At 34.6% G+C, this 26,506-nt stretch overlaps 1 protein-coding gene across 1 annotated transcript in view; it reads right to left on the bottom strand.

The window, feature by feature from the left end:
* LOC123679805 (protein tiptop) overlaps window positions 1-26,506 on the bottom strand; it is a 211,383-nt gene that overhangs the window by 183,636 nt on the left and 1,241 nt on the right. The gene's annotated exons all lie outside the window — the stretch shown is intronic.

The raw sequence follows: 26,506 nt of genomic DNA, 5'->3' as shown, positions 1-26,506 counted from the left end.
AAGCGCACTTCTGGTTGAATGGCTACGTCAACAAACAAAACTGCCGCATTTGGAGTGAAGCTAATCCTCAAGTGTATGTCGAAACACCGTTACATCCAGAAAAACTCACTGTTTGGTGCGCTTTATGGGCTGGTGGAATCATTGGTCCGTGCTTCTTCAAAAACGATGATGGCCAGAACGTTACAGTTAATGGTGATCGGTATAGAGCCATGATTACTTTTTCATTTCTGTATTGAACAACCATGATGTCCAGGAGCTGTGGTTCCAAAAAGATGGCGCAACATATCACACAGCTCATGCCACAATCGATTTATTGAAAGACGGTTTGGTGACCGCCTAATTTCACGTTTTGGACCTGTGAATTGGCCTCCAAGATCTTGTGATTTAACACCGCTAGACTACTTTCTTTGGGGCTATGTGAAGTCATTGGTCTATGCGGATGAGCCACAAACCCTTGACCATTTGGAAGACAACATTCGCCGTGTTATTGCCGATATACGGCCACACAATGTTGGAAAAGGTCATCGAAAATTGGACGTCTAGATTGGACTACATCCGAGCCAGCCGTGGCGGTCATATGCCAAAAATCATATTTAAAATGTAATGCCATAAGATTATCTTGCGGATAAAGAATATTCATGTCAATCGAATAATCCATCGTTGTTTTATTGCAATTTGAAGTTCTATAGTTTTAAAAAAAACACCCTTTATTTCCTCTTAGGTACCAATCACAAAACTACAATTCAATGAATAACTTACTAAAAGAATTTGTAGTTATCCAATGAATTATAGTTTTGCGGTATCTTTTCAATCGAAAATAATGCAAATGCTTGACTTGACATTGAATTGTGAAACTTTTCGCCATTAATTATTATTATTAATACAGAAATAAAGTTGTTAGTCCGGAAACCAGATCTTCATTTGTGAACCGTCGATATTAGGAAATGTCATTAGTGTCTTTTCAATTCTTTTATTGCTGATTAATTCTATAGAGTTGTTTAGATGATTGGTCCTAATTTGAACTTGAACTCTCTCTTCTCGGATATCTTCGATTAATATTCGGGAGAAACCTCTAGACGTCATAATAAGATTATAATTTTTCTATTCTTAAATCACAAAGCTGCAACTGGAAATAGTTTGTAATCACGTACACCCAGAGCCGCACTTAAGAAATATCAACCAAATTTGGCGAATCGAATTTTTTCTTAGCACCAAAATACTGACTTTGCAACATATTGAATACTAAATGGAAGCTCTCATATTTTCGGAGTTATGGATTTTTGGCAACTTCATTAGAGTAAATTAAAGTAAATTTTTCAAGATTTTTAGCATTGAATGAGAAATATCATGTCAGATAATCAAAAAAGTTATTTAAAAATTGGAAAAACTAGGAAATCAAATTTAAAAAATAGGTGAATATATCGTGTTTATTGTTAAGTTTAGGTACATGAAATTTTGAAAAAAAATGGATTGAATTAATAAATAATCGTAATTGCTTGTAAATTTGATTAATACATAAATATTGAATAATAAATTACAGAAATTTGAAATCATTCGTCCACAGCTATTCTAAATGCCAGGGCAAACATGAGCTTTGGAATAATTGTTCAAATAAAATCATCTGAAACACAATTGGAAAGGTGTAGATGTGAATTAGATAAGACATAATTTGCCTTGAAAGTCGAGTTCATTACCGAAATGAAGAGTTTTCGGGTAAAGTCTTAGAGTAATAAACATAGATAGAGAGAGCATATGTCATTTTCAGGGAGCAAATTTTGTCCCCAATATGAACTATCAAATTTGGCATGAAGCGCGCGGAAATGAAAATATATCAGTGATACGATATTCCACTCAATTCGCGAGTTTTTCCACAAAGAACGCACTTATTATGTCCCATAGTGAATCAACGTTTCATATTAACTCAAATTAGATTGAAATGAATACCTATATATATCAGAAATTCAGAAGACAAACTTCAAGCGCTCCAAACGACGTAAAACAACCGATGACACTAAGAGAGCAATAGTTGCCAAACCTTGGATTTCAGCAGATAGATACAGAAAAAAAAATATCTGCTTATTATAAATTTGAAAATCAGGAAAAATATCGGATTTCAAATATTCAAATTTGCATATTTAATCGGAAATCACTCAAATAAATATATTTCATTCAATATATATACATTCATAATGATATAGTAAAATTGTGGATTTAAAAATATATCAGAATCCGACAACGTAATCTAACCATGGTGGGGACATGTAAAAATTGCGTATACTCCCACTATCTATGTTTATTACTCTATGGGTATAGTATAATGTTTCCTACATTACAGGAGGGCATTAAAAAATATGTCTCCCAAGCCTATTCCAAAATTTCACCATCTGAGAATCACCGTTATGATACCAAATTTTTGTAAATTTCGGGTCGGGTCTAATCCGACCCTGTCCATTGTGCACTTCATCCAGGCGGATTATGGCGTTCCAATTGACCCGACTGTGACGACTGATTGACGACAATCGAACACGCAAAGTGTGATTCATTACATGGTCGTGTATACAGTCCTGGATATCAATAGTACGTTGCTCTCTTCGGCGGGTGTTAAACTGCCCTTAGCATATCATTGCGGTATAAATCGCATGTGGTCTATGATTTAGAGGAGTAGGTGTGTTAACCGATCATAATTCAGGAATTTTGGTTCGTTGCCCAAATCGAAGGGAAAATGAGTCATGGATTTTTTTGGTCATAATCATCGAACATTTTTTTTTATTGCAAGGTTTGAAAAGGTGAAATTTCAAAAATTATTACCGAAGCTGCTGAACTTTGTACTTGCAACTATCTAATTTTGTAATAGTATATTATCCAAACTTTACAGAAGTTTCCTATTTTCATTTGAATAATCAAGAAAATATAGAAAATTGAAATTAACTTCCAATAACTTCGTCTTGAATCATGAAAATAACTACAAGAATGTGCCACTTATATGAAATTGATCCTAATTATTCTCCCAAATTTCTTGGAATTAAACTTCTTTGAATTTTAAGGTCAAATTAGAGAATTTGCGTATGAAATTGAAGTAGAGGAATACTATTCTTCAAAAATTAGCTGGTTCTTCATAGAGTGTTGATGCCAGCTCTCTTAGCTCATCGAGCCAAGTAGCTTGACATTTTAACCAATTACTTGACTTGAAAATCAAGCTCGTAGAAAATTACATACTTGAGCTTGACTTGATTTGATTTTAAATATTTATTGCTTGCCTTGATACTAAGCAACTTGATGTTACTTGATATGCACGCATCGCTCGGCATATATTTCTGTAATCTCGTTCGCGCTTGGACTAAATAAGAGGATTCCTCGAGCGCCGAGAGACTGAAGCATTCGCCAGTGTGACTTTATTAGTAGTTTTCTCACATTTCTGTGAAATCTATTGGTAGATTTTGGTTGTTTCAGAAATATCTTTCCAAAATTGACCAAAATGACCAAGGATTTTTTATCAACGCCAGCATCTTCAGCTCCTGTTGAAAGAAAATTTTCCAAAGCTGCCGTTTCAGATTCTTCTTCAGAAAGGGTCGCTATTTTTAAATCACTTATAATGGAAACTATAACATTCACTAATACTTTCTGATTATTTCATTCAAATTTTTATGTCCAAATACCATTTTCTTCAATTTTAAACCGTTAGCGATCTGCAGCGCTTTTTCTTTTGGTCTCAAGGATCCAATTCAGGATGGATTTAGACTTTTATGCAACTAAAAGTAGGTTGCTATTCGAAAAGTTCATTCTAAATTATAAAATTGACGGTAACCTCGAATAGTGAAAACATCTATTGTTGAATAACACTGTTGTCATCTAGGTATCAGATTCCAACGAATAGGTAAAGTGAAATCTCATCTGGAATAATATTGAAATTGATTCTCGGAAGAAGAATACATAATTTGCGAGTTTCGTAAAAACAATTCAAATCATAATTTACTCGTTTATTATTATCGTTCAACTTTTCACTTCTCTGTTCATAATCGAAACACTAAAAGCAGTCAAATTTCAATATCCCATCAAGATTCAGTAGTGATGGTCAATCTAATTCCAAATACGAATCGAAAGATAATCAAACTAAAATGTCCATTATAACCACGCATTAATCAAGAGAAGGGAAGCACATTTTTGTGTGACTTTATAGACTTTGAAAAATTCGTGGTCCGTTCACAATTCCGAGAACCTTCTCGTTGAACGGTGATAAATCAAGTTGCCTGATTGGATTCCCACCAAACCAGAAACAAATGAATAAATCGTCCGAGCCCTTCACTCTCGGATGCATCATTTCGGCCATATTTAGATCAGACATTAAGATATTTTGAAGATGGCTTGTCCGCTCTTGAAGAAGTGCCACTATTAGAGGTTTGAGTTGACACACAGGTTGCCTCCGGCGACACACAGACAGACACTTTTAATTGGCAGTTAGATGGAAGAGTGATTGTTACAAGCAGTGATGAAAGCAGCGTGTTTCTGTCCTTCTCTCGGCCACAACAGGACTGGATTATAATTATGAGTTTCGCATTAGCCTAATTGATGTTTCAATGAGCTTGCACATATCATGTCTACCGCGGATGGTCAGGGTGATGTGAAAGAAATGAATTTAAGGAGACCTCAATTCAATTTCAGAATGACGACGACTAAATTAAACTATGAAAATTCAAGAAAAGCACTTTGTTTCAATGACTTTGATTGACTGATCAACTATTATTTATTCGCCTACTACCAACATCAAATATTACCTGATGTGAATGTCGTGATGAATTTTTCCTACAACTGCTATAAAAAGTAGCATATTCTTCATAGCTAACTCAATTTCAAAACTATGTATTGCTCATACTGTGGGAAATATTATTTCTCACGACACATTGCCCACACCTCGCTTGGTAGACCAATGAAATTGGGCTTTTGAGTCGTTTCTATGGAAATGCAATAAATGAGCACATACTGTCAACGAAGGCCATTTTGATTTGAACCAAGTCCATTACTTAATTATTGAAATTTGTGCAGTTGTAGGAAAAGTATAGTGTGCAACATGTGGAGAAAGTCCTTTTCTCGCTCGTGTGTTTGCGGCACTCGCCTTTCAGGCTCGTTCCATAAACGTCCACACTCGCGAGAAAAGTTGGACTTTCCCCACTTGTTGCACAATATACTATTACCGCACTAGTGCAGTAAAGTGGTACGTTACAGTATTATTATATTTCGCTTATAACCTTCACTTCAAAAAAGTCAACGGTGGCGTATATACTAATGTATAGTTATTTATAATACAAGAACATACTGCATTTGATATTCTTCCTGGGGATTCACGGCTTGGCTTGAGCTTGACTTGATTTCAAGTCAAGTTCACGTCAAGTAGTAGCTTTTCAATCTCAAGTTGAGAATTTATTTATCAAGTACTTTAATCATATCAAGCTGCTTGATTTTCAGCAGTTTTATTGTGTAGTGTCACATCAATAAAAAAAATGATGAAATGAGAAGGAATCTTGCAAAAAACACTTTTTTTTTATTAAACATATTGTATAAAAGAACCCAAAATATTAACTTCTTTGAAATAGAAACATAAATTAAATCACTATAAATCATAACAAAATAATAAATAAAGTTTCTTAACAATAAGAAGCCTCCAGGCTTTGTTTGGTTTCATAATTTTCCATCCATGATCTAAGACACATGAGGCATTTTTTAGATTTGTCGCCTAACCTATTGCGGGTTTTTGTAAGTGTAAGAGCAGCTCTGGAAAATTGTCTTTTAACAGGTGCTGAAGATGCTGGCGCTGATCCTTGGTCATTTTGGCCAAGTTTGGAAAGATATATCTGAAACTACCGAAATCTAACAAAAGATTTGATAGAAATGTGAAAAAACTACTAATAAAGTCACACTGGCGAATGCTTCAGTCTCTCGGCGCTCGAGGAATCCCCTTATTTAGTCTAAGCGCGCACGAGATTGCAGAAATATGTGCCGTGCGACGCGAGCATATCAAGCTCAGGTAATATCGAGTAGCTTGATTTCAAGTTAAGCAATATATATCTGATAACAAGTCAAGTCCAGCTCGAGTATGTAATTTTTCAGGAGCTCGATTTTCAAGTCAAGTAGTTGGTTAAAATGTCAAGCTGCTTGGCTTGATGAATCCCCAATTCTTCCATGAGTTCAAAATTTGAAAACGAGCCACGAATGAACGAGAAAGCCTTCTGTACGAGAAGGTACTATACATCATTTCCTCTAATTCATTGAATTTATATCAAAACTAATGGAATATTTCTATAAATATTGTGATTTTCGCATTGAAAATGTTGGCAGAACTCTTCTGTATCATTAATAATGGATAAATCCATGACAGGTGAGTTTCGAGTACCAACATATAATAATGAAATAAATCTATGAAAAACTGAGAAATTCCCGTACGATTTTATTCTATAATGTATGACAAAATGAATAAATGATGGATTTGCCACAGAATTAGAAAAAAATTTTTTTCACTGAAATTCTTGTCACAAACATAATGTGTCTATAATGAAGATGAGTTTTCTTTGTTGGTTTTATGAAAAAAAAATATATAAATGAACATTCTGTTATATTTCCTCAACTTTTATCAAGTAACACCACTTCTCAAATTTCTCGTTTTTTGTCGTATTTCACAGGCACAATGTAACCTCATTATTTACTAGTGTTTGGAATCAATGATATTTGAGTAAAAGTCGCAATTTAAGGACTATTGAAAATTATAATGTTAGGGGTACTCATGAATCACGTATACTCCCCATATCTATGTTTATTACTCTGAATCATCAATCTAATCATCTTTCCGTACTTTCATAGAGTTATAACAATATATTGTTCTCAACGCGTGCGGAAAGATATAACTATCTGCACGTGTTACGAAAATAATAATATCATGAATGAAGTTTTACTGTATCTGAATTGAATTCCACTTCTCCCTGACTCCGTCCCTGTTCCCACGAAACCTGTTAGGATGCAAAACCGTGGAAGATGCAACTATCTGAGCCAAGGAATCAAAGTCGCCATTCCCTCGCACAGATCGGTAAATAGGCAATTCCAGTCCGCAAATACGTCTGTGGATGGTATATATGATCGATGGGACTTAATTACATACTAAGTGATATTTATTTCGGAATCAATTATAATACTCCCTACGGAAACGTTGCTACGTTGAATTTGCATCTGACAAATTCAATGAAAATTGTTCGGCATGTTTTATTCGCGCACTCTGAGTCTACGTGAAGGATGGCGTTTAATACCTAGTCTGTTGTTGGTTCTTGTATGAAGAGTTAACTTCCAGCTTTGTTTATCTGCTTGCAGGCACTCCTCAATTGGTTTTTGCGATGGGAAGTTTTGATTTGTTTTCAATAATTGACGATGCATGCGCGGTGTTCTTGTAACTGATAAATCTGTGTAAGGTTTGAACTAGAATTTAAATCAACAGAATAGTTTAATAAGTACCTATTGAAATTATCTTGTAAACCTTTTAGCCAAGAAAGTTGAGAGTATATTAATATAAGGTTCTTAATATTCATGAGTTGCTTCCGAGCTAGAAAGTAGTTCGCTTTCGTTCACTCATATTTGTTAATTCTCTTATCGCTCTATCGTTTCGTCACAATGACTGGGAATGGTCTCGACTGGTAAGGATCGACTCACTGATGACTAGGGATTCATCAACTCAAGTAGCTTGATATTTTAACCAATTACTTGGCTTGAAAATCAAGCTCGTGAAAAATTACATACTTGAGCTTGACTTGACTTGATTTTAGATATTTATTGCTTGACTTGATATCAAGCTACTTGAGCTTGATATGCAAGAGAGACCAAAGCATTCCCCAGTGTGACTTTATTAGTAGTTTTCTCACATTTTAATGAAAAATATTGGTTGATTGTGGTAGTTTCAGAAATATCTTTCCAAACCTGGCCAAAATGGCCAAGAATTTTTTACCAACGCTAGCATCTTCAGCTCCTGTTGAAAGACAATTTTCCAGAGCTACTCTTACAGTTACAAAAACCCGCAATAGGTGACAAATCTATAAGATGTTTCATGTGTCTTACATCCTGGATGGAAAATTATGAAATCAAACAAAGCCTGGAGGTTTCTCAATATTGAGAAACTTTATTTTTTTATTATTTTTCATTTTGTTATGATTTATAGTGATTTAATTTATGTTTCTATTTCGAGAAAGTTGATATTTTCGGTTCTTTTATACAATAAGTTTAATAAATAAAATTGTTTTTTGCAAGGTTCTTCCTCATTTCATAATTTTTTTATTGATGTACACTACACAATAAAACTGCTGAAACAAGTAGTTTGATATGATTCAATTACTTGATAAATAAATACTTGACTTGACGTATGGAAAATAAGATCATCAAAATGACCGCCACGACTTCTCCGTACATACAGCATTCTGCCAACCCAAATTCTCATCACCTTTTCACATAAATATTTGGCTGTTTTTCATCAATAGGTCAATCAAAAGTTGATTTTTAATTGCTCAGTAGTTGTTAGATTATCAGTATAAACTTGTCACTTACTAAAACCCTACAAACCGAGGCAGTATAGCTGTCTACACTTGCGTCCAAGAGTGTTGCAACAGAGTCACCTCTCCACGATAGTGTGAGAGGGGGTAACTTAGACAGAGATCGCTGGATTGCCTAACTGAAGAGTCCACCAGCGATCTTGGGACAAAACACCAAACCCCTGGGAGAGGGCGCACCTCGTAACTTGGCTCGAGAACGTCTCGCCAAACTGGCAAGTGTGTTGGCCTCTTCATTTCTTTTAATTCTCGAGTGACCAGGAACCCAGTCTGAACAGACCTTGTTATTATCGTAGTTGAAGCATGTATCTTTCAATGATTGAATGGCATGACCTACTCAACACAAATGACATAATAATTGTCAAAAAATAATACACATTGTTGCCATTTCAACCATTTCAAATTCATTCCTAATGGAAAAGCCATTATTTTTTCCATTACATAAGACCTGTTAATGACGAATCTTTCATAATGAAATATCGCGCAGATTTTTTAATTAAACACCTAAGTAAACATTTCCTCAGGAAACCGGTAATAATAAATTCACATTATTCGGCTCGTTATAACCAAATTTTTCATCGCCTCGAAACGTCAGCCAATAGGAACGCTATCAAAATCGAAATCGAGTCGATATCGTATGTCGATTAACATTCATCGTTGTCGTGATTCACGTTACGTTCAGTCAAAATTGTTGCCAATAAAACCGATTACGGTACGTTATATCGGGTCAATTAGTATAACTGCACAATTCTATATTCATAAAGTAAATGCACAAATGCTATAATGCGAATGTGAAAGTAGCTCAGTTGCATCCGCCAACGTATCGCATTTTTGTCGTATAAACGACACGATTCGCAGCTAAAGAACGTTACCACGCCATGGACGTTTTGCCGAAGAGAAATGAGGTGAAGGAATAATTGAAATCATCGCTCTCGGTGATGGTCTTGGATCAGTTGAGCAGTTTTGGTAAGGAACAGTATCTGGATGGGTGACCGCTCTAGCTGTTGTTTGGATAATGGGGTTTTCTCATTCACAACTCAATTCGTATAATATAAATACTTTTATACTTTTATTTTTTCTTCAATTTTTGATAAATTCGATTATAATTTTCTTTCATTCACACGGTCCGTTGTGCAGTTTTGGTGAGGGAGAATATAAGAATGAGTGACCACTCTAACTGTTGTATTTTTCATCCCCATTTCTACAAAATTTTCTTCTCTTTCCTGAATGGGTTCAAATGGATTGAGATCAGAGTGGTGATCTTCAAGACTCCATGCTAATGTTTTTTCAAAGTCTAAATGTGTTGAATCAAAAGAACTCTGGCCAATTGTGATCAAGGACCCAATAAGCAAAGATACGACGTTACTGGTGATCGACCTTCTTGTGTTAACTGAGTGTTAAAATACGGTGTAGGGTCTTTTGTGAAATGCCTAGTTCCTAAGATCGACGAAGAATCGAAAAACTTTGGTTTTTTCCTAGTAAATTGTAACAATTGAACTGAGTTGTTGAAGCGTATACCGTTTCATTTTCAATAATGGCGTAGTTTTTACTTGTAAAATGTCGAAGGATGACAGCAGCTTCAGAAGTGACATTTGCCCAGATTGCTAACTATTCAAAATGGAACCTCTCATTGGAAAATCTTGAATTATTTAAAAACGGATTCAACAGTGGTACGTCTTCTATGGACAGGAATTTGAGTTTTGTAAAGAAAAAAAGTCAGCTGGAGCCATATCCGAAAGATAAGGTTATTTTTCGATATTCTGCTTGAAAGTCCTAGCTTTCATCTTTTCCATGTTATGAATTCTCTTCTGATAATAACAGTATGATAAGATTTCAGTTATTTTTTTATTTGTGCTGTGTTTTAGTCACAAATTATATATTTAAAAATTTAAAATTATATCCATATCCCATATCAATTGGCGCCCAACGTGGGGCACCAATTGATATGATCTCGATAAATCTGAAACCTATCTTTTTATATTAATTTAAGTTTTCGATTGTGACTAAAATCCACCTCAATTTTCAAAATTTAAAAGAAATAATTAACATAAAAGATAGATTTCAGATTTATCGAAATCCTATCAGTACCTATGTATGAACTTCTTATCAACATAATTTCATTTTAATCTCAGAGGAAAGAAAAGATAGAGGTGCCCTTAGAAGTAAATAGCGTTGTATTGTAATCAATTGCAACAGCATGATGATAAAGTGAGATAGGACAACAACAAATCTGCAAAATTGACGACTAGAGGGGCGGTAAACATTTCAGTGGCGTAGTCAATGGTTCTCTTACTGCCTCTTATTAAGTTTTCGGTGCTGAAATGTTTGGAACAAACATATGCATATTTCGACAAATTGTTCATTTGCAATATTAATACGTGGCACCATATTTTGCTAAATTCTCTATTTGAAGAAAACCTACAAATGTTAGCATTGAATTAAGTTTTCGATATCTCACAAATACTACGCCATAGACGAGATACATTCTACGCCTATGGACTCAAAATGTGAACTTACCTATGATAGGTTAGGTTTTCATTTCCGATGTTTTACACACTATACATGTTTTTCGAATATTTACCATGATTAAAATTAACAATATGTTACTTAAAATTCACAAACTTGTATGAAATAACGCCGATTACAAACGTGAAATTAAAATGAACAGTTAACCCTTAACGCACCTCTAGTTGACACGTGCAATAACAACAACAGAACCGTGTTGCCAAATCCTCAGAATATTCGCAAAACATCTATGCCACAGAACGGAGAAAAGATTACTTCTTCCTCAGAATGGCAACGCAGTACATTATAAGTGTTTGTAAACAAAAATGTTATAGCGATGTCAACAAATGCTATTAGGCACCTCTATCTTTTCTTTCCTCTGAGATTTTAATACTACTTGCTACAATTTTATCTATATTTATATTATTGTGTTACGGCCTATAATTGAATTTCACATTTCCCATGTATAAATATAGCAATCTTCGATGGATAAAATCGAAAATAATAAACGAGAATTAAATTCTACAAATCATCAAGCTCAGCCTTCCGAATACTAAAACTTGTCCCCCGCTGATTTATTTAGACCACAAAGACGCCCAAATAAATCCATGCATGTTAATGTGGGGTCGTAAAATGCGTAAGGAGGCTAGAAAGTTACGGAGGGTTCCGGGGCCCTCAAGCGTTATCAGAAAGTCATGAATGGGGCATAACGCCACTCGACTGCAGTGGAACTATAATTCCGAGACGGGAAGAAGTGAAAGAGGCACATTACTGCCGCGCTTGCCTACCTGCTTGTATTGTTTTTTCCTTGCGACCTCAATAAACACCATTTTATGACTATTTAACACTAGCTTCGGAGGAAGGAAGGTTTTATGGGCTACAGCGAGTAACCTGACTTTACCTCCGCTAGGAATAATTCAAGGTGTACCTAAGGCTGCACCCGGCTTCTTGTTTATCCCCTCTATGTAACTACAGGATGGGAAATATCAATTCAGCAAATTGGGGTTTATTATTTTCACATTTTATTTATAATCGAATCGAAAAAAAATTAAAACTCCCTTGAAATGTCACAAATGATTCACAAATATAATGATTTAGTATTTTCTTCTGCTCGAAGAATATTCTGAATCAAAAGATTAAAAAAAAAATTGTAAAATTAAGAAAAAAGTCGTTCAAACACTTCGAATTTGAAGCTGTGGCTGCAAGATCGGTAGGTATCTTACAATGTTTTTATAGTTCCTACTTTATATTAAGTGCACCTACAGGTATAATTATTTCATGATATACAGGGTGTTTCCTAAACATGCAGCAAAAATTCAGGGGGTTGTTCCTTGGACTATTTTAAGCATGATTTGTCCTTGGATGATTTTTGAAAAACCTCTTTGTTTCGAAGATACAGGGCGAACAACATTTTTCATATTTTTAAAATTAATAATAGTTTAAATAAAAATGCGTACCGCACTGTGTTTACTAAGTAGGACTTGCGAAATCGGATCATTGCTGGGTGTAATTTAATAAGAAATGATCCTGGTGTTTTTGAAAGGGTTCGGCAGTCAATGAGGAGAAGATTGGATGCTTGTATGCTGGCTAGAGGTGGTCATTTTCAACAGTTTTTGTAGGTTGAGTTGAATTTTCATGTAATTTTTCATAATAAAATGTTATTATCTGAAATTTTGTTTCCCCTATATCTTCGAAACAAATAGGTTTTTCAAAAATCATCAAAGGACAAAATATTCTTAGAATAGTCCAAGGAACAACCCCCTGAATTTTTGCCGCATGTTTAGGAAACACCCTGTATAATGAAATCGTTCGAGTACAGAAATTAAAACTCCTTGAAATTTCACAGATTAGGTTTTGGAATGTAAACAATCCAAATACAATAACTTAGTATTTTATTCTGCTCGAAGAATATTCTGAATCCAAAAATTCAATAAAAAAAAAATTGTAAAATTGGAAAAAAAGTCAAGGTTCATGAACGAATAAAGTCAAAAGGTTAAAAACATAGAAAGAACAAAAAGACAAGAGACACAAAAAGGAATGCCACAATGTGTTTTTTCTATGTTTTTAACCTTTCGACATTATTCGTTGATATGTCTTTTGAGTTTTGACTTATTATTTATTTCAATTATTGAGATTCAGCAAAATAGAGATTTTCTCCTTGCATATTGTATATGGAGGTTATAGTATTTTTAACATTTAAGTCTCACATTGATGTAAGTTTTATTACACTGATTTCTGTATGTATGTTTTTTACAACAATTTGTTATTTGCAGTAGCCCTGAAGAAGGATAAGATATTATCCGAAAGCTTAGAGGAACAATAAAGAGCTAAGATTATTTTAGTTGACTACATCAACGATCAACCTTTTCGTTTTAAATCAGAAATTATTAGTCGAGATTAACAACTAACAGGTGTTTTTTTTCGAGGTATTAACATTAAGTCGGTATTACTATTCAAGATGGCAACCGATTTGACAGCTGTCAAGTGATTTATTCTCAGTTTGGTTTAAAAATTCATCATGAATAGACTCACGCCTGAACAACGCTTGCAAATAGTGCAATTTTATTTCGAACATAATGGTTCTGTGCGGAATACGTATCGCGCTCTTCGTCCATTTTATTTTGTTTAGCGAAGAAGCGCACTTCTGGTTGAATGGCTACGTCAACAAACAAAACTGTAGCATTTGGAGTGAAGCTAATCCTCAAGTGTATGTCGAAACAGCGTTACATCCAGAAAAACTGACTGTTTGGTGCGCTTTATGGGCTGGTGGAATCATTGGGCCGTACTTCTTCAAAAACGATGATGGCCGGAACGTCACATTCAATGGTGATCGGTATAGAGCCATGATTACTAACTTTTTCATTCCTGAATTGAACAACCATGATGTCCAGGAGCTGTGGTTCCAACAAGACGGCGCAACATGTCACACAGCTCGTGCTACAATCGATTTATTGAAAGACACGTTTGGTGACCGCCTAATTTCACGTTTTGGACCTGTGAATTGGCCTCCAAGATCTTGTGATTATACACCGCTAGACTACTTTCTGTGGGGCTATGTAAAGTCATTGGTCTATGCGGATAAGCCACAAACCCTTGACCATTTGGAAGACAACATTTGCCGTGTTATTGCCGATATACGGCCACAAATGTTGGAAAAAGTCATCGAAAATTGGACGTCCAGATTGGACTACATCCGAGGTAGTCGTGGCGGTCATATGCCAGAAATCATATTTAAAATGTAATGCCACAAGATTATCTTGCGGATGCATAAAATTCATGTCAATCGAATAATCAATCGTTGTTTTATTGCAATTTAAAGGTCTATAGCTCTAAAAAAAAACACCCTTTATTTAAAAACACGAAGTTCCACGTACAGTTATAATCATTTCATGATTATGATAAGTCAAGAATCTTTAGGTAATTAAAGATTATGATTAATAATCATGAAATGATCCTTACTGTAGGAGCACTTAATATAAAGTAGGATCTACAAAAATATTGTAAGATAAACTCAGAGAAAATTTGATATGTATGTTTGTTATGATACGTATGTAAATGTGTAAATAAATTTTCATCTTGAAATTGTAAGCATTTGTTGCAGAGTAGACTCTCAAGAATTTCAGAGTTCCATAATATTTGGAAATGTTTTGGTTGATCACTGAAATTACAATTTCATTGAACAGATCTGATGACAACATAACCTTCAAAAATGATATCGAACCATAGAAGAATTCTCCACTACTTTTCCTCATTATCTAGGAAGCCAGCGTTCCTCCAGAGTTTCGAATTTTCAAACAGCGCCATAGTCATATGTCCATTGTCATAGAATCGACCCGGTCCATTAGTCACGGTCATTTTTAAGAGGGTTATTCTAAGCGATCGTATTTAATAACACGCCACCGTGTTTTCCGGCCACCAGCCAACCATCAATCAACTGTCACTCCGTCCCAATTGTCTACCATAGAACACGACCATATCTTCTTCCTTCTCGATGTCGCGAACGTCCCATAAGTTTTTCCTTATCCTAAACGGAGGTGTGTAAGAACTGCATAAAGCTAATTTATCAGTTGTCAGTGACAATGGTCATCACTCTACTTTGCGTGACATTCACAAACAACTGCAGCCCACCACTCTGTGAGCTGCAAATGTTATTTTCACCATTGTTACCTTGCTCGACTCTATAAATATAGGTTACATGAAGTTTACACATCGCTCCATTTCGCTCCACATGTCTTTACTATTGTTTCATGCTGAACTGACTTGACTGATGAGCTTGGCGGAGTGACACGCAGATAATGTCTGGGGAACATAGAATCTGCATTATGGCGGGTATGTGTAGACGTGTCGCGAGATTCTTTGGACGGAACTGAAATACCAGGTGTCTCCGTAAGTCAAGGGTGGACGTCTGATTGAAATGATGGCGCTGACTTGGGTTCGGTTAATACCCTTTTGATGTTATGGATTTTTCTGAGATGGTGTCGGCACTGAACGGATTGTATTATATTAATGACACACAGATCTAAAATTATTATAAAATCAATATTTCTGATTTAGACGACGTGCATAACAATGTCTAAGATTTTCTCAGAAATTCCAAAGTTCCTTTCAAATTTCATACGATTTTTTCTTGTATAATTACAACTGTTACGGTGTTTGTCATTGATTAAAGTTTATAATTAAAAAATTTAATTAAATTAAATTTCGATAAATAATAATGCATTAGTTGTAACGGGTGCTTTTTTTCGAGGTATATAACTTTAAGTTGGCATTACTGTTCAAGATGGCGAACGATTTAACAGCTGTCAAGTGATTTATTCTCAGTTTTGTTTGGCAATTCATCATGAATAGACTCACGCCTGAAAAACGCTTGCAAATAGTGCAATTTTATTTCGAAAATAATGGTTCTGTGCGGAATACATACTGTCACACAGCTCGTGCCACAATCGATTTATTGAAAGACACGTTTGGTGACCGCCTTATTTCACGTTTTGGACCTGTTAATTGGCCTCCAAGATCTTGTGATTTAACACCGCTAGACTACTTTCTGTGGGGCTATGTAAAGTCATTGGTCTATGCGGATAAGCCACAAACCCTTGACCATTTGGAAGACAACATTCGCCGTGTTATTGCCGATATACGGCCACAAATGTTGGAAAAAGTCATCGAAAATTGGACGTCCAGATTAGACTACATCCGAGCCAGCCGTGGCGGTCATATACCAGAAATCATATTCAAAATGTAATGCCACAAGATTATCTTGCGGATAAATAAAATTCATGTCAATCGAATAATCCATCGTTGTTTTATTGCAATTTAAAGTTCTATAGCTCTAAAAAAACACCCTTTATTAATGACACCTTCATCTAAAATTATTGCAGAATTGATATTTCAGATTTGGACGACGTAGATAACAATGTCTAAGATTTTCTCAAGAATTCAAAAGTTCCATTCAAATTTCATACAATTTCTTTCTGTATAATTAGAACTGTTGCAACTGTTACGGTGTTTGTCGTTGATTAAAGTTTATAATTAAAAAAAAACTATGAAAATAAGACAATAAATTTCAATAAATAATAATGCATTAGTTGTATTTCGTTTTTTGTTTCGTTTTGAGACAGTAACACATTTAGTAGTTTATATTTGACTGGAAATTCATTTTAGATCGCATTCCTTATTATCGATTGAAAAGTAAGTGTCAGCTTCAAAAATAATGTGAATATGGAGGAAAACATGGTAATCTTAGAGGAGCTAAAACTTTCATAGAAATACGAGTACTATTCATATACAAAGAGAACATCTCTATCTTCAGTACATATACGGTTAGGTGTTGAAATGTTTCCATTATATTAATTAAGTTTAAAAGGGTGACATACTATTAGCACATAAGCTGGTACGGTTCAGTGTAAACCACTCAAAAAGTATGTTTACGGTCATCCACAACACATCCATTAGAATTCTCCATTTCTATTACGAATTGGAGTGAGTCATCGAAACCGAACAAAACCTTGAGGGAGATATTTATGGGAATTAAACTCTACAATGAGGTGTTACAGTGATACTTACAATTTGAAACAGCAAATTGATTGTAAGTTATAAATAAATTCATTCATTACATTGGATATTCATAGATGGCTGGTTGACAGCTTAATGCAGATGACGTTATTTCATTCGGAGATTTATTTCTCAACGTGATTTCTCGTATTGAAAAAGAATGAATGGAAGGTTAACAGAATAGGAACTTGAAAAAATTCAATGAATAAAAATGAGAGTTTATAATTTTATTAGTTTCTATATTCAAAATTTTCTTCTTTGAGTAAGAAAACAATATGAATATTAAAGCATGCCACTGCATGATCCTAATTTTTTCAGAATTTGCTGAATCATCATATTGTTATAATGCAGATCAAAAAATAAAATGGATTTTTTTAAATTGTTTTTGAGTACACTAGGCGAAGGTAGTTTCGAAACATGATTTTTCGAAAAATGCACTGAAAGGAATTCAATGAATGGAATAACATTTTTTTTATATTCATGCATCAGTATCAAGGCTGAAGCTGTCCTTGTTGTTCCATTTCCTTTGTTCATTACAATGTTTAAGCGATTTTTATGGATGAAAACATAGAATGAAGAATCTGTTAGAGATTTTGTATTTCGTAAAATGTAAAATGCACTGAAAGGAATTCAATAAATGGAATAACATTTTTTTTATATTCACGCATCAGTATCAAGGCTCAAGCTGTCCTTGTTGCTACATTTCAATCGTTCATTACAATGTCTAAGCGATTTTTATGGATGAAAACATAGAATGAAGAATCTGTTAGAGATTTTGTATTTCGAATGAAAAGATATCAGATTTTCTTGAGAAAACTCATTTTGTACAGCAATTTTAAGCCTTTTTTAAAAATTTTCAGACATTCGTTTCAATGTGTAAGTATTTTATATCAAAAGAGGTTTACTTTGAGGGTGATAGTGTACAATTTTTTGCATATAAACATAATACATTGTTTTTCATTGACCAATGGCTAGCAGGTACCTTTTCTTTTATATATTTCATATTGTATGTACCTATAAGTTTCAATATGTTCTATACCGGCTCTCATATGCCTCGCAATATTTCTCAGAAAAACAGAACGAATGAGAAGAACAGCTGGTATACTGTATATTTAGGCTTTTTATCAAAATGATTATCAGGTTTCGAATGAAATGTATTAATTCTTTATCAATTGATATCACTGAAAAATGTTATTTAACTTTTGATAATCTCAATAAATCAGGGTGTATTATCAACTAATTATTTCTTTGTTGAAAAAAATCATTCAGAAACAGACGTGTACCTAAATTTGTATTTTGTTGCAAAATGGCGGAGGATCCGGTCACATCAAATCCAAAATCTATTGTCCTATCTATTGCTTTTAGATTAAGATGAAAACAGTTCTAACAAGGCAAAATATCTGTTAACAATTAATGGTGATACTGCAAAAATATCTAATGAATTTTTGTCATTCACTTCTGGGTAAATCAAAGTGAAAGAAATAGAAAATGAAATTCTGAAATAAAAAATTGAAATGAAATATTGAATCGGTGTATCTTCTCAGTTGATAGTTTTTGAAGATAAAATATTTTCTATATTCTTCAGCAGAAAATAATTTCTGTTCGAAAAAACTACCTCAAATAAAATCAGTGATACCTATTATAATTTGATATGATTTTCAGCGAGCCCATAATAATCATCCTAAATACTTCCTGTATATCTCCAAACGATTCTCCGAGTCTCGGAGTGAATCATCCATTAATTATATCTAGATTTTTATGTGTTCCTCCGGGCAAAACTGATCGAAAACAAGCAGCGAACAATTCTAACGGCGGTCAGACGACCTTGAGAGTATTGAAATATCTAATTTGGTGGTCTAACATGCACCTAAAACGATTTCATAGTGGGAGACATGGCCCAGTATATGAATGGTGGAACGATGAATGAGTTGTTACACACGCACAGCGGCGTCCAGATATCGACCCAAACAACGTGGTTTACTGCCTTACTCTCGCCTCGCCAATCCTTTCTCTAGGAGTTACTCCAAAAGTGCTCTGAACGTGTGTGCGACCCTTTAATGTCAAGCAATACGGGAAAGATGAAAGATTCGATAAAACTGACCCTGTTAAAGGCGAATGAATCAGATGGTAATTAGTGAGAAACCTCTTTTGGCAATGAATTTTTCACAAGAATTCCTCTGTTCGTCATTATGACGTTAATTTTTTTTTTCAGGAAAAATATTTCGAAATAATAAATTTAGCATTCAATTCAGTGTCCGAAAACCTCAGTTGGGTTCGTTAATGGGCAAAATTCCTTCGGATGGTTCCAGAGTTATATAGATATGAAATTTTCGAGGAATTCCTAATAATCAGACAAAAACTATCCAATTCTCTTGAAATTCAGAAATCAGATTCAGAACCAGTGAAACGAATGTTCATGAAGAGAATCGTGTCATTGAAAGATAAAAATATTGTAAAATTTCTCAGAATCTCAGAATTTGTCCCTAAGATTTCACTTAAATTTTTTTGAGCGCTTATATAAAGTTGATCGATGAAGAGATTTCGGCTTAACACTTTCCAAATTAAACCTGTTTTTCTGATCTGATAAAACAACCATAGAACATTATGTTTTTATGATCTATGTTTCGAACTCTTTTATAAATACTTTTTTCGAGATTGAAAATGTTCAATGAGGTCTCAAAATATTCACTTCTCTGTACCGAGCACATAAAAGGTGGTTATCAATTAGCATAAATATTTGTCAAAAAATCCGAATGAAAAGGAAGATTCAAAAAGACCCCCATCATGGGTGATGTAATTTGTAAGTATAGGTAAATAATTCACTGCCATATACGAACACTTTTGTTTTCTATATAGATTTCACCGTTTTCTTTCTCGAAGATCATTTTATATGATAGTCTTTCATTGTTAAAGTTATTTTGATACAATACATTCTTACATTCAGGGGGAAAAATTCATGTTGACAAAAACTATTCTTTTTAGATTCTCAAAATAACTATTACCTACATTTTACTGTGGAAAATACCGAAATTTGAAGCTAGACATACTTGTTTACTTCAAATGGAGTTTCTGATATGTTCACTAAATTCTTTTCTATTCACGTAATAAAAGATATGAACAATTCAAATTTCAAAGGTTTTTTGGAATATTCAATGACAAATTCATATTGTCTAATTTATGTATATCGTCGTTTGAAGTCTAATAATGGGCATGTCAATAAATAGGACAAGAATTTATTCTATTAACGCTTCTTTCTCTGTCTAAATATATGTTGTGGAATATTTATAGAATTACGGAAAAGATAAAACAAACATAGTAACGTGGTATTATTGACCTTCCTACTAAATTTGCCGTGTTTTGACGTTGTTACAACGATAATTCTATGTGGTTGGCTCGATAAGAATTTGATCGTATATTGGTCTCAATAAGTGAATAAATTTGCTTAGTAAATCTGTAATCTTGGAAAGAAATTTGTTCGTTGAACACATAGAGTAATAAACATAGATGGAGGGAGTATACGCAATTTTTATATATCCCCAACTTGGTTAGATTACGTTGTCGGATTGTGATATATTTTCAAATCCACAATTTTAATATATCGTTATGAATGTATATTATATCGAATGAAATATATTTATTTGAATGATTCTCAATTGAATATGCAAATTTGAATATTTGGAGTCCGATATTTTTCCTAACTGTCGAATTTATAATAAGCAGAATACTTATTATTTTTTGTATCTACCTGCTCAAATCCAAGGTTTGGCAACTATTGCTCTCCTAGTGTCATCCGTTGTTTCACGTCGTTTGGCGCGCTTGCAGTTTTTTTCTGAATTTCTGATATATTTAGGTATTCATTTCAATATATTTCGAGTAAATATGAAACGTTGATTCATTATGGGACATAAGAAGTGCTTTATTTGTGATATGTTTTCATTTCCGCGAGCTTCATGTCAAATTTGATAGTTCATGTTGGGTACAAAATGAGCTTACTGAAAATGACATATGCTCCCTCTATTCATGTTTATTACTCTGAGGTTGAACATCAACGCATTTAATAGTGTATCAGAAAATATTAAAACGGGAGCACTAAATTTTATTAAAAAAGCCTATGTCGAACTACCACTACTGGTCCTCTTAACCCGCAAAATATCTATAAGCTTGAGAAGTTCACAACTTTCACACATTGAAGAAACTTGATTAAATATGTACAAAGAATATAAACTATAATCAGGAGAGAATTTTTCCATATAGTAAATTTCTAACAGTTCCAAAGAAATTAAGAGATTAAGTCGTGAATTACACATTAGATTTGATACAGTGGAGTCTATTAACTTTTGATCAATCGAAATTTGAAATAATTATTACAAAAAAATGCAGTGGAGTTGAAAGATTCCGAAAGTTTTATTCTGGATTTAAAAGAAATACCTGTATTGCATCTTGCATCAGCAGGTGCTCACTAGATGGTATGATAAGAAGAATAAGAATTTTATTATTATAAGAATTATTAATTTTCTACTGAAATTTTCAGAGCTTTTCCAAATAAAAAATGGAGTGATAACTGACCTCGAATCGACGTCCATTTGTAAAATTACAGCGTGAATTATTCAACAATTTGCTTAGAAAAACACACAGCCAAAATATGAACACGCAACTCCATATTTTTATAGTTGGTTAGATAAGATTAGGCCGATTAGGCTAGCAGTGTATAAATAATATATACCACATTTTCTATGCGTCCGTGTGTGTGTGTGTGAGAATATTTAGGAAATACGGGATTGATTTATTGCCCTTTTCGTATTGCCAACGCCAAGAGGCTATTTATAATTCTAATTTTATGTCTCTCCACATTTAAATATAACTATTACAATGAAACATCAATCTTGGCATATCTAATGTTGGGAATGTGCTCATTCGAGACGCATTTTCACGATATCAAAGTGGTTTCTGTCTTTTACTACTTTAGAGAAGGATATCCGATGACACTAACTGCTATTTCACAATCCTTCGAAAAAAATATCTCACGTAAGAATTCGGGAACCAATTAATTTTTTATTGTTGATAATGGAATTTTTGATTGAATTATGGTGTTTTGTGTAATATGTTATAAAAAAGTTGAAACAAAGCCAAATTATGTAAATCGAAATAAATCAAAGGTATCTAAGCAGATTCACTAAAGTATGTTCATGGATTGTAGAACCTTAGAATTAAGTACCAATTAAGAATCACCAATACATATAAAGGGTGTTTTTTAGAGCTATAAAACTTTAAATTGCAATAAAACAACGATGGATTATTCGGTTGATATGAATTTTATTTATCCGCAAGATAATATTGTGGCATTACATTTTGAATATGATTTCTGGCATATGACCGCCACGACTGGCTCGGATGTAGTCCAATCTGGACGTCCAATTTTCGATGACTTTTTCCAACATTTGTGGCCGTATATCGGCAATAACACGGCGAATGTTGTCTTCCAAATGGTCAAGGGTTTGTGGCTTATCCGCTTAGACTAATGACTTTACATAGCCCCACAGAAAGTAGTCTAGCGGTGTTGAATCACAAGATCTTGGAGGCCAATTCACAGGTCCAAAACTTGAAATTAGGCGGTCACCAAACGTGTCTTTCAATTAATCGATTGTGGCACGAGCTGTGTGACATGTTGCGCCGTCTTGTTGGAACCACAGCTCCTGGACATCATGGTTGTTCAATTCAGGAATGAAAAAGTTAGTAATCATGGCTCTATACCGATCACCATTGACTGTAACGTTCTGGCCATCATCGTTTTTGAAGAAGTACGGACCAATGATTCCACCAGCCCATAAAGCGCACCAAACAGTCAGTTTTTCTGGATGTAACGATGTTTCGACATAAACTTGAGGATTAGCTTCACTCCAAATGCGGCAGTTTTGTTTGTTGACGTAACCATTCAACCAGAAGTGCACTTCATCGCTAATGGACGTAGTGCGCGATACGTATTCCGCACAGAACCATTATTTTCGAAATAAAATTGCACTATTTGCAAGCGTTGTCCAAGCGTGAGTCTATTCATGATGAATTGCCAAACCAAGTTGAGAATAAATCACTTGACAGCTGTTAAATCAGTCGCCATCTTGAACAGTAATATCAACTTAAAGTTATATACCTCGAAAAAAACACCCATTAGGTATTGGACAAGAGAGAATGGTTGTTTTAGGTTTTTTTTTCATTTTAGGCGTATTTGATTTTGAGCAAGCACTATTTATCAAACTTTTAGGATATAAGATAAATGTTTTGATTGCTCCGTTAGCTCTGTTTCAATGACATATGTCAAAGAGAACTTTCATCCGATGCGTCAGGTGTTGGCCATTTAACAATATGGATCGTTTATCTACTGTTGAACGTGTGGAAATTGTGAAAACTTACTACAAAAATAATTATTCTGTAGTAAATGCGTTTCGTGCAGATCATGGCCGACATAATCGTCCATCTTGGTAAGACAGTGGAAAAATTCGAAGAGACTGGATCTGTGATGTCTTGAGACCCATTATAGATCATCGAAATGCACTATTAACCGAAAATATCGCTGCTGTAATTGAAAGTGGTGAAGAAGATCCATATTCAACCCTTCCTTGGCGCGCACAACATTTGGGCCTCTCTCGCGACAAGCTATGGCGTATTTTGCATCTGCATTTGCAGCTCCATCCTCATAAGGTTCAGTTGGCACAAGAACTGAAGCCGGCTGACAATTTGATGCGTAGAATATTATGCCAATTGGGTGATTGAACAATGTTTGGATGACGATTTCTCATATTTAATGTTCTTCAGCGACAAAGCACATTCTTTGCTCGGTGGCTAAAGTAGAAATTGTTGCATATGGGGCAGTGAAAACCCTTCAAGAGGTCCGAGAGACTATTGAATTCACAAAAAGTCACTTAGGTATGGTGTGCAATTTGGTATGGTGGAATGATTGGCCCGTACTTCTTTGAAAATGAAGACGGTGTCACTCAGACTGTCAGTTCTAATCGCGATTACCGATTTTTTTGGCCTGAAATTAATGATATGAAATTGGAAGAGATGTGGTTTTAGCAAGATTATGAAACAGGCCACACATTATTGCGAAAAAATTCAGCGATGTTAATTGGCCATCAAGATCTAGTGATTTATCGCCATTCGATAATTTTTGTGAGTTTTTATAAAATATAGTGATCATGCCGATCCTACGACTATTGACGATTTTAAAACCAGCATTTGTGAAGTTCTTGGTGAGATATTGCCCAAAATGTATCGGACAGTCATCGAAAATTACATCATAAACATAGAATCCTGTGAGAGATCACGCAGAGGTTGTTTGACAAAAGATTCACCTCATAATTTGCTCGGCTGGTCGTCTTTTTCAGCGGTGACCTCCTCAGGTTACCATTTCGTGAACTTTCTTCTGGAATTTCGTAAGACGTTTGATTGATACTTTCCCAAGAAGAAATATATTGATGGCACCGGCTGCAAGAGGTCAGCGCGGCAGAATTAAGTCCCATATTTCAAGTTGGATAAAATTCCAAATGAAACTTGTCGCAGCTAATTTCCCGCAGTTGAGTTATTTATAGCTGGAGACTGAATAACTAATGGCACTGATGAAAGTGACGAATTTACATATTAATATACAGAATACCGACCGTTTTATTCATAAATACCTGTGCTTCACCGCATGGGAAAGGTATAATTCCTGAAATTATTTCTCTTTGTATTTTGGATATTTTTGTTGACGTCAAATCGATTTCGACACAAACGCAACAAGTGTTCAAAAATGTCAAACTGGAATATCTATTCGGGAGGTGGAACGCCATTTGGTGAATAAAAATCAACAAATTGAATTGTATTATATCATCATTTATCACCAAACTTAATATTGAATTCGGCTAGGCATGTTGAATTTCAATCAACATGATTTTTCTTCAAATAAAATCACACCATACTCCATAAAAATTCACATATCAGTCTGCATGAAATATTTAATCTATTGGCTTTATTGTTGATCAATTGATGGAAATACTCAATGGGTTCACACGATAAATAATGACTTTCAATGTCAATGACTTCGATTATTGTCTAGTTTTGTTCATGTTGCATAATTATTCATTTGCATTAAATTATCACCTTATTATATTTTTAGTCTGGAATTCTGGTCACTGAAGGAAATGAAGAGGCCAACACACTTGCCAGAAAAGGAGCACAAACTCCTTTCATTGGCCCGGAACCGTTCTGTGGTATAGGCGAATGTACCTGCAAGAAAGGGTTCAGTAGAAGGAAATCTTCCTGGGTTGAATCATTCCAAAGAGTTTCTTAGAAATTGTGACACTACGAGATCCAAGAAATATCTGGATCTTAGCAAGAATATGATGCAACTCCTCACTGGATTCCTTACAGGGCATTGCCGCCTTAGGAAGCACCTCATGAGAATGAATCTAGCAGAAAACGACGATTGCAGATTGTGTGGAAAGGAAGAAGAAACTCCGGATCTCCTGGTGATTGAATGCCTCGCCATCACTAGTCAACGTAAAATTTGCTTTGTACAAAAAACTTGTAGAAGTGGGGAAGTAGCTTTTCTGAAGCCATCCTAGATACTGCAGTTTATTAGAACACTGGAACAGGAAGACGAGCTGAAGATCACATAATGAGGAGAACATCTCTGATGAGAGCACAATAGACCATTAGGTTTCAGTGAAATGGATCCCCCTTGAATTAAATCTTAACCTTAACATCATCACAAAAACGAACAGGTAGTAAGCATATAATAAAAGGCATCAGTTTTAAAGCAGTCAGTAAAAATCAAGAGGTCCTCAGTAACATCAGAACCTCCAAATTATAGTTTCCTGTCAATTCAGATCAAAATTCTCAGAAATCTTATGATGTTCAATGTTCCAGAGAATCCAACAAGCCATCGATCATTTTGTCAAGACCCAAATTAACTAAAAAGCACCTGAGTCAACGAATATGAAGTGAACATATAGCAAAAGAAAGCTCTCAGTTAAAATAAGGGAGCTTTCGATAACATTGGCACCACAAAATAGAATATCCAAATTATAATTTCCTGTGAGATCAGAAGCCTCAGAAACCTTATGCTGCCCAAATGTCCTAGGGAATCCGATCAGCCATTAATTATTTCGTCAACATCCAAATTAAACGCCTGAAACCACAATCTGTATTTTCAGAAATGGAGCGCAGCTTTAGCATCCAGCCGGTTGGATAAAACGACGACATTCCAAATATAAAAGCCAATAAATAACACCCATTTACGTTGATGTAACGACAGGATCTTCATTCGTCAACCGTATGAAATATTTGGGACTTGCATGACGGAAATAGAAACAGACAAACATAACTTGAACAAATCTCAC

Source organism: Harmonia axyridis, chromosome 5 (assembly GCF_914767665.1).
Source record: "Harmonia axyridis chromosome 5, icHarAxyr1.1, whole genome shotgun sequence".
NCBI classification, from domain to species: Eukaryota; Metazoa; Arthropoda; class Insecta; order Coleoptera; family Coccinellidae; genus Harmonia; species Harmonia axyridis.
Note: the sequence above shows the minus strand (reverse complement) of the source record. Positions and strands in the feature narration are given on the sequence as shown.